General features: G+C 38.3%; 1 pseudogene; it reads right to left on the bottom strand.

The window, feature by feature from the left end:
* Nucleotides 1-10,380: 10,380 nt before the first annotated feature.
* LOC111661113 (GTPase IMAP family member 4-like) lies at nt 10,381-12,735 on the bottom strand (annotated as a pseudogene).
* Between the last annotated feature and the right edge of the window lie 352 nt (nt 12,736-13,087).

The following is a 13,087-nucleotide window of genomic DNA, read 5'->3' as shown; positions in this document are numbered from 1 at the left end:
CAACTAATTGAAATTTTGTTGGAGGAGTTAAAGGGGGAAATGAATGTCATAACATTTTGAGCTTGGCCTTCCCTCCTGCTGAGGACCATGAATATCTGATCAACATTTCACAACAATCCATCCAATAGCTGCTGAAGTGGTGGACTGACTGGCTGACATTTCCATCTATAGAACCACAACGCTACCGTGGCTACAAACCAGTGTAAAGCCTCATTGAAGGCCATAAAAAGATCTTGTTAGACAGATCGTGTCCTGAAGCGAGGTCACTAATGCTGCTCCTGCAACAGCCCCAAGCTCTGGACAAAACATGATGTGCTCCTTTTAAAAACTGCCAATGTGACAGAAAAATGTAATTACCACTCAAAATGAGCCAAAGTGAGTTGAGTATCATCATCAGTTTTCTACGTTTGATAAATTGAAAAAAAAAAAAAAACAGTGCTGAGGACATAGCGCACTGGTTTGTGAGCTGGGTCTTTATATGTATTTTTTTTATTTATTTTTTTTATCTAGATTGTCTCACATTATAACTTCACTTTAAATCATTGAATTAAAATGATCAGTCAGTGCCTCTGGCTTCTTTCAGATTTGCATCAAAATTAAACTCAGTTTGAAAAGAAACTGTCAATAAAAAGAAGGAATTCAAAGTATTTTATTAAAGCTAATTTCAATCATTCAATTGTGTCTTTCAAACACATGACCAGCATATTACTGCCTCTTGCTGGCAGTGGGTCTTGAATAAAAGCAAATTTGATCGAGTTCACTTTGAACAACTCCTGCGAGGTGATGATCTTTGCCCCTGAAGTAATGGACACCAAACAAACTAAATCAAAAAGTAGAAGCAGCTGAAAATAATTTCTAAGTTACTGAGCCGTGGGATGAAAAGAAAATACTGCTGATAGAAAGAAAGAGAGGAGGAAAGACAGGAGGGAATGAGAGAGCGAAGGCATAAGGTGTCCAGTCTGTAGGTTATTGTGAGCGAGAGATGGTGGGGGAGAGAGTGAGAATGAGAGACATGCACAGAGAGAGAGAGACAGACAGAGAGAGAGGGGGAGGCTTGCTCTCATGGCTGATTGAGTCTTTGCTTAGTTTCTCTGGGGGCTTCAGAGCCTGACAGACGAGCAAAGAAAAGCATTCACTGACATCATTCCATGACCTTATACAGATTTCATAATACTCTTATGTTGCAAACACACTCACACACATGCCCCTGTGTGTGTACATGCCAAGTTACAGTAAAAACACACATAATGGCACAACCACAACCCGATATGTTGGTCACCCTAAAGTATCAATGAATAAATTTACTTGATGATCAAAACTAAGTTTTCATAACACTGGCGCCTCTATGTCCTGGTGGGCTTATAGGGGCACGTATCCTTTGTTGTATGTAGTCCCCCATGCCTTCCTCCCATGTGTCCTGTCTGCCTGTGTTCCCAATTATCGAATGAAGACAACAATGCCCGAAAAAAATTAAGGAAGAAATAAGGTTCTCACAAACACACAACAAACACGTCAAATAACATAATTCCAGTGAAATATTTTTACATTCAAAATATCATAATGATAATACAAAAATCAGACCACAAATTACTGAGAATCCATCTTTACGAAGCCAAAGGGAATATTCTGATGTAATCAACTTTAGATTTGAAGGAGAATTATTTGATTGTACAGCAGAAGCATAAAGGCCTCGGGACATGTGTTGCATGTCATGGCCCCCTCTCATCACGTGTTTCCTGCCTTTCTCTGCTATCTGTTAATGCCAAACAAATAATCTTAAAAAGTTTTTACTGAGCAAGCCATTAAAGCAAAGCAGTATACAATATGTGATGCTGACTCTTGTGGAACAGTTTTCAGTGCCTTTTGTTCACTAATTTTGTCTGTAAGCAACATATTAATATATTATGAAAAATCAAAAGTTAGTGAATAAGCAAGAACACAAGACACACACACACACACACACACACACACACACACAAGCGTGCAAGATATGCGTGCAGACACTGCACACAGACACAATGCGTTTCAAACACGGCTCTCGATCATTCTCACCATACTGTACTTTTCACGTTCATGCTCCATTTAATTAACTCTGTGCTCTGTTCAACAGCCACACCAGCCCCATTACTGTTTCACGCAATGATAGGTGAAGTCTCCTAGGTTGATTTTATGAAACCTAGTCTCTTCTCATCACCCACTGAGGGAAGTGCCCCTTTATAAATCAGAGAACAATGACTCATGTCACTTGTAAATGCATAGTGATATCCTGGGATATTCCATAGAGCAAAGTGCAGGCATGTGTAGGTTTCTGTATGGCAGCTTGGAGAATACATCTCCCTCCCAGCTCTGAGCACTTTTAATTCACAGCCCATGAGAGTTTGTTTTATGTTTATTTTAAGAAGTGTGAGTACCTTCAGCTTTAAAGTTACAATCATTAAAATTCAAAATTTAAGATTACATAATGGAATTTACATGTACACTGAACTTAATGTTTTCCATACTATTCATGATCATTCAATGTTGTGACATTCTGTACCTCTCCATATAGTAGCTCAGATTTGTGTTACGTTAATGCTAATACAGATGGAGCATTTCCTTCTGCAGCTGCTTCACATTAAATCCTTTTAGTTGGTGAAACACTGGGTGGCTTAAACAAGACATGTTCATTTGTCATTTCATTTTTTACAGCGCTGCTGTTGTGTGGAAACTTACTTGTGCATTTGGAAACATGAAATAACTCAAAGTTGCACTTTTCATTGACTGACTTCTTTATCAAAACAACATAAGTTTGACTGTCTGCACTGTAAACAAATACTTAAGTTGCAAGGAGTTTTCACTGTGGTATTAAACTCCACTTGCCGTTACCACCAGTAACCACAAGTGTTGTCACATCAACCAGTACTGAAATCTTAAGGATTACAACTTTAAAGCACGTGAAAACTGGGTTTCTAAACTAAATAAACAGCAATCACAAGTAAAATAAGGTTCACATAGGCACAGGATAGCACCAGCACATGTGCACATAGTTTTATGTTGCACTATAAGTGACTGAAAATATTTCCTTTTCTTCACATGCTGTATTACATAATGTTTCAGGAGCATAGACTGGTTTATCAGGGATGTTTCTGGGGGATTATGTAAAGCCACATTGTCATGTAATACAATATAAGTGATACATACTGTGTGAGAGAGATTATCCTAATCCTCTAGTAAACCAAAAAATCTCACATTGTAATAAAGATAAAACTGTACGGTCATGCTATCCCAGCGAATGAATGAACTGTTTGCTGCTTTTCAAATTTAAAGCTTAAGCAACGTTAGTAAATGGAGAATGGAAATTCACAGTTACTCACAAAATAGACTTATATGTAATGAGGTTAGAAGATAGTCAGGCTCATGACAAGAGCCGTGTTTACCAGGACTACCATTCCACCATTTAACACTCAGATCCTCATATTTGACCTTTCATTAATGCTGCACAAACTAAAGTGCAAGGTTTTCTAGTTTGTACCTGAACAAACTGGTTGATGAAATCCTTCTCAGACCTGAACCTTATAAGCATGCAATGCCATTAATGTAAAGGCTACTTTCTTTTAAATCATTGGCAAAGACGGTGAATACATATTAGATTTTATATTTCTGTCCATCATGTTAATCATCGTACATCGAGTGGTATTTCATTTCTTGGTCAAATCATATAAATGTTGGTTCCTGTGATGCACTTTCTCTCACTGACAAAGTGTCTGTGGCTGACCTTGTGTTGATAACTGGATTCTCTCTCTTTCTATCCCAAGCCTCCCCTTTTTTCAATGTTGAATGTTAGATTGGTCTTAATTAAGTCCTGTCCATCAAAATGTGTGTGATGGAGAGTTAGGTTAGATTACCATCTGTTACAGAGTTTATCAGCTTCTTCAGGAGGAGGCGGGGCATCTGTTTGACATAGACAGCAAATTTGATCGACCATCACTATTTTCTTTTATGATTGGATAGAAATCTGGTATATCATTTTATACCAAAATTCCATCGTTAATTCTTTAGGATTTACTTTTGATGTTTTTGTAAATGCTGTGATTTTATGAATCAGTTTCACATCACCTCTTTTCTTAAACATCTAAACAACATCTATTCACTCAGGCCATGCTGCTCGAATATGCCTTTCCACCAACCAAAGAAAAACATCCGTTCTTGCGATTTAACTGAGTGGAGACTTTATTTTCTGTATTCATTCTACTTTCACCTCGGTTGCACAGTACTGACATATGCTAAATTCTGACATATGCTAAAGTCAGGAAGTTTGAAGTTCAGGCACATGAAAAACTGGAGTCTAGAAAAAGATGGAATAGCCAGGTTATGTGTTTTTCCTCAGTACGCGGACTTTAGGTTAATCAGTTCTTGAGGCGTTGATGTGGAAGAAAGATATCTCTGTATGTCACGTGTTTCCCTACAGCTAATTTTCTCATCTTCTTCTGCAGATGTCCATGTGGGTATTGACATGATCTTTCAGTGTAATCTACCAGGACTAATGCTGGAGTCATTCAAGGTGGAAGATCTATTGTCTATATTTAAGTTGAAATGTAAAAGCATCTTTACAGTGTTTGTTCCTTTATTATTTCAGCATAGAGAGCTGAGATAACTTTATTATGATGGTAACCAGAGGTTATGTCTCTACAAAACACATTAAGCATACTGAGTCACTCATGGCACGCATAATATAAGCTCTGTAATGCTTTATTCATTCAGGATGGATGGCATGACAGATTAGATACACACACACATCAGACAAGCATGTGGATGGACACAATTGCCCTTTTGTTATGTAAGTGAGTCAACTGTCAGACTGCAACTCACCTTGGGAATAGTCTTTATGATGTGATCACTTGCTCTGAAACTTGAATGTCTGTGCTATTGGAAGCCAAGTGATAAATTCATATATCTATAGAAATTATATCTGAATATATTCATATTTTGATCATTTCATTAAGTTGAGCCCTTTCAAGTGCATAAACTGCAACATAGTTTTTTTCTTCTTCTTCTTTTATATCTAGGAGGCAAACTTTTTGAGATGCATGGTTTCGGGAAGCAAGAGCGTTAAGGTGTTGACTGCAGAGTGTTCAGAGACAGTTATCGTGGGGTGATTAAGGACCACATATTGAGCACACCTGATTAACTATCTGAGAACAGATGGCTATCAGATGAGGCTTTCCATCAAACTCCTTCAGCCAGACAGGGTTCACGTCTGGAGCAGACAGGCTCAGTAACAACATTCAGGGACTTAAAGGGGAACACCGCTCTATCCAGAAACCAGAAAGTGAGGCCCTGAATCTGCTTTTTGTACAGAAATATTTAGACAGAGGTATGATTTTTTTTCCCCACACTTCTTGAATTGAAATTCTAAGAGTGTGTCTTTACACAGAGCATTAGCTGACTGAGTGCCATTGAACAGATGGATATCATAGGAGGTTTTCCATCAAATTTGCACAGCTGGACAGGGTACACTGCAGGAATAAGGTACCTAATCTGCACAACAGGACTGCTGCATGTGTCTGATGCACCTTAGTGTCATGAAATGTTTGATATAAGAAAGCTCAAGCAGTTGGACAAAAAATGGCAACGAGAAAAAATTATTTATTTTCCCTTTACGATACCAGAAGGTGGTACAGCTTCACACTTTAGCAGGCAGTTCACTGGCAAGCTGAGTGGCAGCAGGGGTTTTGGATGTGATAAATCTTCACTGTGGTGGCAGATGTCATCAGGAGCATTCAGACCAGCTCCTTTGTTACGCTGCAATACCATCACACAATCATGTTTTTATTCTGTCCAATCTTAAAGGGGAATTTAAATGAAGAAAATCGATAAGCTTCAATATCGCCATCTAGTGTTTGGCACCAGACCAACTTGAAACCTTATGCAACCCAAATTATTTCAATGGCAATTTTCCAGATAATTGGGTTATCAAAAATAATATGACACATTCACCTTCACTCATAAATGAATTTACTCTGTTTGTGCTCTTTCCATAAGCAAATATAACATTCAACGTTCAACATTTTACACATTAAATATTATGTTCTCTGACGAGAAAAGAGAAAAAACATCTTAATGCTCCCTCTTGCAAATAGAGCAATAAAGTAACAGCGGTTCAGTGCTGCAAAGAGCACATGCAGGGAGAGTGGGACTTCCACTGTGCTTGCACTTAAAAGCTTTAGTGCAGCAATTACTTTCAAAACATATCCATAGGCTACATATCCCTGAAGGTCACAAAAGGACCATAACATTGTAACATAAAGCTATGCCCTCAGGATCCTTAAAGCTCAACATCATGGGTCAGAGGAGATAGAGAGAGAGAAAAAAAAAAACAGGCAGGAAATGGGACGAGAATACATGCTATGATGCAGAGCAACAGAATAGATGAAACTGCTGTAGTGACTGTGACAGGAGGAATCAAACACACCAGTGAGACACAGAGTTTCAAAACATAGAACAGTCACTTTATTCTGATTCTTTGCAGATAGAGAACTAGAACTATTTCCTGGGGATGAATTTCCCAAATTTGTATGAAGAATTTAATAAACGCTTTGACTTTGGATCTCAGTGGTGCAAAAGAGCCAAGTCCTTCTCTCACACGCAAAAAAAAACCCCAAAAACTGAAAAATGTTTAATGCAGCTGAATGCAATAACTAAACTACAAACTATTTTGACACTGGCAGCCAAATAATTAAGACAATACTGTATATAGCAACAGAATGTGCTGTGTGAAATAAAGGAGTGAGGGTAGGAAGCAACATTCAGCATCTCTCAACTGCACTCAACCTGAATGCAGAACATGTTTTTCTGGGTCTTGGGTGCTTCACTCTACTCGGGTAAGAAGTCCCTTCGCATGCGTGTGATCTTTTGGAGAGGCCACTTTGTTGTCTGCCTCTGAGTCATCTCTAAAACTGTATATATAACATGCAAACGTGTACTTTACAATTGTACAAAAACTTTTCTTATGCTCCAGTGACTCAATGCGTGCAGCTACACTATGTTTCATTCCCAAGTAATTTTCTTTGCATTCTCCAGCTGATAAAAATAGACTCTTTAGCATCCGCACTGTGTGTGCTCTTGTCAGAACTTCATCAATTACATAATATTTTATCTGACTGGACCTGAGGGATTTCCTGATAACTGTGAGATGACGCTGTAGGTTGTTTATATTATCTTAATGGAAAAAAAAACATCTGACACTGATATGGTCATAAATGTTTTTAAAAACCCATACAGTAAATAAAACCACACCAAGCAGTAAAAAGACAAAAAAATGAAAGCTCACAACATGAAAGAGCTCAGCAATATATTCTATTCTTTACTTTCCAATGCTGAGCTTAGTTGGTTGGTATACTTACAGTAAACAAATAATGTGACACTCACTACCCTCCAAAAACTGTAATCAGCAGTGTAACCCACTACATTACTCCTCCTTAGTAGAAGAACTGTAGGAGTTCATTGGCTAAAAGTCCTAAAAGTAAGACCTTAACAGACAAACGTGTTTCCGCTTCCTTACCTGTGCTGCCATCAGTGATAACTCCATTATCCCTGGATCGATGGTTGCCAGGCTGTGTGTAAAGAAATCACACTTTGTTGGGAAAAGAACGTGCTGTACAGCAGTGCAAAGGAGAATTAAATGAGGAGTACGTGGAGGCTTCTCCAAAAAATTAATAGCTGTGCTTCGCCGGATGAGTGCAGTTGTAGATGTGCTACATAATGACACAATGAACGCTTTTCATGCTTCATAGAAGAGTTTATTCACTCAGCATCTCTCTCTCTCTCTCTCTCTCTCTCTCTCTCTCTCTCTCTCTCTCCCTCTCTCTCTCTCTCTCTCTTCCTCTCTTCTTCTCTCTGTATGGATGTTTATGTTGGGGGGCAGGGGTAAATTTGCACTTGAAGCATGCCAGGCAAACCATGCAGAATTATTGATGCTGGTGTGGCTTAAGCACATAAACTCTTTTGACACTGATTCCCTGTACATCTTCCTGCTACCACTACCTTTTGGTTGAAATTCATCATCCCAGAGGTAGAGCCTTGAAATATTCATCTCCATTTGAAAATTTACATAAAAATCATCTTTTTGCGTGTTATTCCATTGATTGCAAAATTGCTCACATTAATAGCTTATAGTAAAGGGCTGATTAGTCATAAATGAAGCTATTAGTTGCAGCTTATCAGCCATCAGCCCAATACAAATGGGCAACAAAAGAATCGCATTTCACCACAATGTATTTCCATACTGTAGCGGAATAGCGGCAAACATCTTGTCAGGGAGCCACTTAACCTACATTATCCATCTGGCTCTGTGTGTATTTGTATGTGATGGGTGAGGGGCACCTCATAATATATGTGTAAACTATAATGTGAAGTAAGTCACAGCTACTGTTCCTTTGTTTTTTTTGCATTGAACAAAAACACCCAAATTTAGTGCAAATTTTAAAGAAATTTCCAGAAAACCAATACAATGGGTGCCATTAGAGCATTTTGGAGGAAGCAGAGGCAACAACCTTATGCAAGAAAAAGAGCACCGGTTAAGCCTCAAATGAATGATAACAATGCAGAAACTTCAGAGGAAATATGGCATTTATGTTTATTTCATGTACTTATGTGAGGAAGGTTGCAGTCTCCTCATCGCTTCACACAGATCTCATGTTTTGTCCTGCACTATTTTTTTCTTTTCCATGGAGCTCAAGCTTTAGTGGATGTTTAAGTCACATTTCATCTGTTTCCTTTGCATGTTGTTGCATTTTGTTTTTATCAGTACACTAACCTTTCCACCTCAGCCAAGCGTGAAAATATTTTTGTGATATTTTGACTTCTTTTCAGATCTCCAGCTTTTCCACTCAGGCACATTTCGTCTGAAAATGTACAAAACCAGACTGTACTGTCTGGAATCCTGAGTGTGGTACATAAATATTTTCGAATAAGTGCATTTTCATGTTGATACAAATGGCATCAGAAGATTAAAAAAAAAATGTTACACAGATACTTCACATTATGATGCACACAAAATGCGGTGTTGCTCAGAAACTGTCAGGCACACATGCACAAGCCGTTTTTGCTTGTTTGAGCTTCTCTGTGTGTTGCTGAATTTAACCTCCACTGACAGATTCACCCCAAGCCACTCATGTGTTGCCAGTGTCACAGCACACCAAGCTGTTAACTGTAGACCTCTATTGTACTCTATGGCCTTTGGATCAATTACTACCATATGAGAAAATCACTTACACATAGTCTCTGTTCTGGCTTTTGTGTGTGTGTTTTAAAAGTAAGAGCAAGAGAATGACTACATTTAAGTGTCCTCCATGTATATATGTATATATGTATATATGTGTATGTGCACATGCACACGTTTGGCTGGGCTGCTTTAAAACAATGTGTGGCTCTTTTTATGCACAGTACAGTCCATTTAAAAAGAGATGGTCATTTTACCTGAGGGGGGCTCCAGCTGTCAGCAGAGACCATGGCATTAATGCATTTTAAACAAAAGAAAAAAAGAGAAGCAATGGAGACTGACAGAGACAAGAAATTGACAATTTTTCCACATATATTTATTGAACCATTACCCCATCGCAGTTTATAAATTAAGGTGCTTTATATGAGTATTATTCAGGAGTACTGTCTGTCTGAGATGAATCTGCCTGCAGTGTTTCTGTGTCTCCTCTTATTGTATATAATTCTTTACAACACATCCACTTCCCATCTGTCTACAACAGCTCTTTGGCATAGAAAAAAAACCCAACTTCGATGTCATCATAGGCATAAAAGACACTTTTAGACACACATACAAACGGATGACTCACTTTCAAAAGCTGCTCTTTCTCTGGTTCCACTGTGCACTTTTTTCCTTTTTCTTCCTGTGTGTTGTGAAATGTAAAAATCTTTTAAAAATAGACACGATATGTTGGCAACAGCTGCTTTGACAAACATCACAATGTCTGTCATTGTAAGTATACAGTGGCACCTAGTATTGAAAGTATTATGACTATGACAGGACAATCATAGTACATTGTACATCATACATTCAATTTGATCAATTCATAACGATATGTGTGACAAGTTTTTGTAGAAAAAAAAAATACAATACAAGTAGATGTGTGAATTCTCTGGCCAGTTCTTTTCTACTCTTTAGCAGGCTGATCATGTCAGTGCAATGCATATGTTTTATTGCATAGAGCATTTACTTTTCAGAGCTTTTGCCATTGCTGGTGCTATGACTCCCACTACAGCTCCTGCAATTACACCTACTACTGCTCCAACAGCGATGCAAAGTGGACCTCCACCAGCACTTGCAGCAGCCCCGATTGTAAGACCCACTTCAGCGGTCGTTAGGATCAAACCAGTTTCAATAAATTTCTATTTCTTCTTTGCCTTTTCTCTGGATTTACTTCTATATTCATTCTTAAGCGACTTCAGGTTTTTCCAAAGCAGTTGTCCTTCAAACATGGCCCTCAGTTTTTTTCTCTTCTCTGTGTTTTTGCTCAGCATTGGCCCTCATAATCTTCTCTGCTTCTTTTTGGATCAATCTCTCAGCCTCTTGGAACATTTCATTTGTGTAAAATGTTCCTCCATTATGGGAGATCATATGTCTTATCTTTGCAAGCAGCTCAGGTGCCTGATGGTTATTGGAAAATGTGTTACTGAAGATATGGTACCACCCATTACATTTCATAATCAAACCACAAAGTGGTTGACTACGAAGAAAAAGAATTTAAATTCTCTACCATGAGTGAAGAGAACCATGGAGTAATCTGCAGCAGGTTTTCTGTTCTTCCTCTGTGAATCTGTCCAACTTGATAACAATCAGGAACACGTGGGGTCCAGGAGCAGAGAGACAGATACATTCTTTCAGCTTTCTTAACAAATCGTCTTCTCTGAACTTCATGTCATAAAGTCCCAGTGTGTCAATCACCGTAACCCTGCATCCATCCACCACTCCCCTGACCTTTTCACAGTCTGATGTCACAGAGCATGGTGACATGACTGATCTAAAAGCTTTTTTATTTAGGATGGTGTTTCCTGATGCACTCTTCCCATTTCCTGTTTTTCCAATCAGCACCATTCGAATTTCTTCATCTGGATCAAAATCTACAAAACAATATGGGAAATGTCTTTAGTATTATAGTGTATAGTTAGGCAATTGAGTACTACGCACTGTGTCACTTTTACATACTATATAATGTGACTTCAGTTTTACTGTCAGTATTATGCCAGTGTAAACAAACAACTTTGATTGGTGGAAAGCGTAAACTAATGACATCCATGTGTTCAGGTACAGCACTTTTTGCCTCTTACAGTAGGAAAAATCTATGAGATATTTACAGTGTCCTTAAATGCTTTTAATCAGTCAAGTGTATTATCTTTTAATGACAATGATGCAACAACAGATTTGTGTATAAATTTAAAAATGGCTGTTTCAGCCTATAGGTCAACACTTTGGGAAATACTGAGAGTTAGATTAGAATATCAGTACCACCATGCATTACAGTAAGAGTACTCCACCGATTTAACATTGCACTCCAATAACATTGTCAAAGTTCATGCAGCAGATCCAGATATAGACTATTTTATTCCACATATTTGTCCACATTACCCACAATGCAACTTGACTGGTGACAGTTGGTTAGTGCAGATTTGCATGTCATTTGAAAGCATGAGCTAATGTAACCAGTCCTGCCAGACTTTTCAATTTTTCGCTCAGTTGGGCTACTTTTTCTTGAACTGGGCAGGTAAAAAAATGGGTTTGGGCAGGTTGTTGTAATGTTGACTACTTTTTGTTCTGTGGTTAACACCTACAAAATGTTCAGCTATACCCCACACAAAGGTACAAACTGTAGGGGAGAAGCAAAGGTAGAGATACTGAATGAGGTGAAAGGGACAGGTCCATACAGCTGCTCTAAAAACAAAAAGAAGTTGGTTATTATTGTTTGGACAATTTTTCAACACAATCAGCAGCTGCAGCAGCAGTGACAGCACAGCTCATGGAAGTAATTAAAGAGGGCTACTTTAAAACGCTCTGCACCCAATTGTTGTAACTTGCCTGAAAAATCTGTGACATAATACAGGCATTTATATATTAAGTGTGCCTTAGACTGTTTGGACAAATAAACATCTATAAATCATAGGAAAAAATGTTCCTTATAACAGCAGAATTTGCATGAGAATCATAACATTTTAAAAATTTTCTTCAGTATCAAAGTAACTCTGATAGTTATCAGGGCATCCAATGGTACATAGCCAAGATGAATAGTTAGTGAATTTGGTGTACTTAACATGTGAACAAATATAGGCTAAAAATGGGGCTCAATTTGTAGCTCACTGAATCCTTGGATACATTATATTTCCATTTTCTTGTATGTCTTCATATGAGTGAAGACTTTTAATATTAAAATAATTAAATCATAAAAGCTCATCGATTTATAAAAAATGGATTACTTTCACATTGATTGGGCTGCTTCTGTAGGCTCTGATTGGGTTACTCTTTGTCAGTTACCACAGCAATTTCAGCCAGCTGGTTGCCAGCTAAGGGCTATGAGGGAATTTTCTCTTGTCCACCTAATGAATGACTGACTCAGGGTTAAAGGTCAGTGTGTGGCACTAGGTCGCTGTGCCACAGCTACTACATTGAATCTTACAGGCCTTGAGAAGCTCTGGCTCCTCCTCCAGACGCAGCTGTGGTTTTCTGCTGATACTACTGGTGCAAGGACTCATAACAACCTTGGATGGTCAGTAAGTGGCTGGGTGTTCTAAGAATCAGCACCTGGGCGTGTATAGTCATCATGTTTCCTTGTTTATGGTTAATGAACCAATACTGTATTCACACATCGCTCTTCTCCCTCTTCTTTTTAGATTATGGAGTGTAAGCTATCTATAGTAATCTTTATAAGTGTATAAAGACTATCCTCAGGGGTTCAGAATTGAGGTGACATCATGCACAGAAACCTGTCTTGATGATTCTTCCTTTCTCCTTGATCAAGCATCAATAAACATCCTCAGCATAAGACATATTGGATCCATCACTCTTCCTTCACCACCAATAAGAATTTTTGCCTAACCAAGTTGG

This window comes from Seriola lalandi, unplaced genomic scaffold (genome assembly GCF_002814215.2).
Source record: "Seriola lalandi dorsalis isolate HSWRI2012SDOR001 ecotype SW California unplaced genomic scaffold, Sedor1 jcf7180002054536, whole genome shotgun sequence".
NCBI classification, from domain to species: Eukaryota; Metazoa; Chordata; class Actinopteri; order Carangiformes; family Carangidae; genus Seriola; species Seriola lalandi.
The sequence above is the reverse complement of the archived record's forward strand: the minus strand, read 5'-3'. Positions and strand labels throughout refer to the sequence as shown.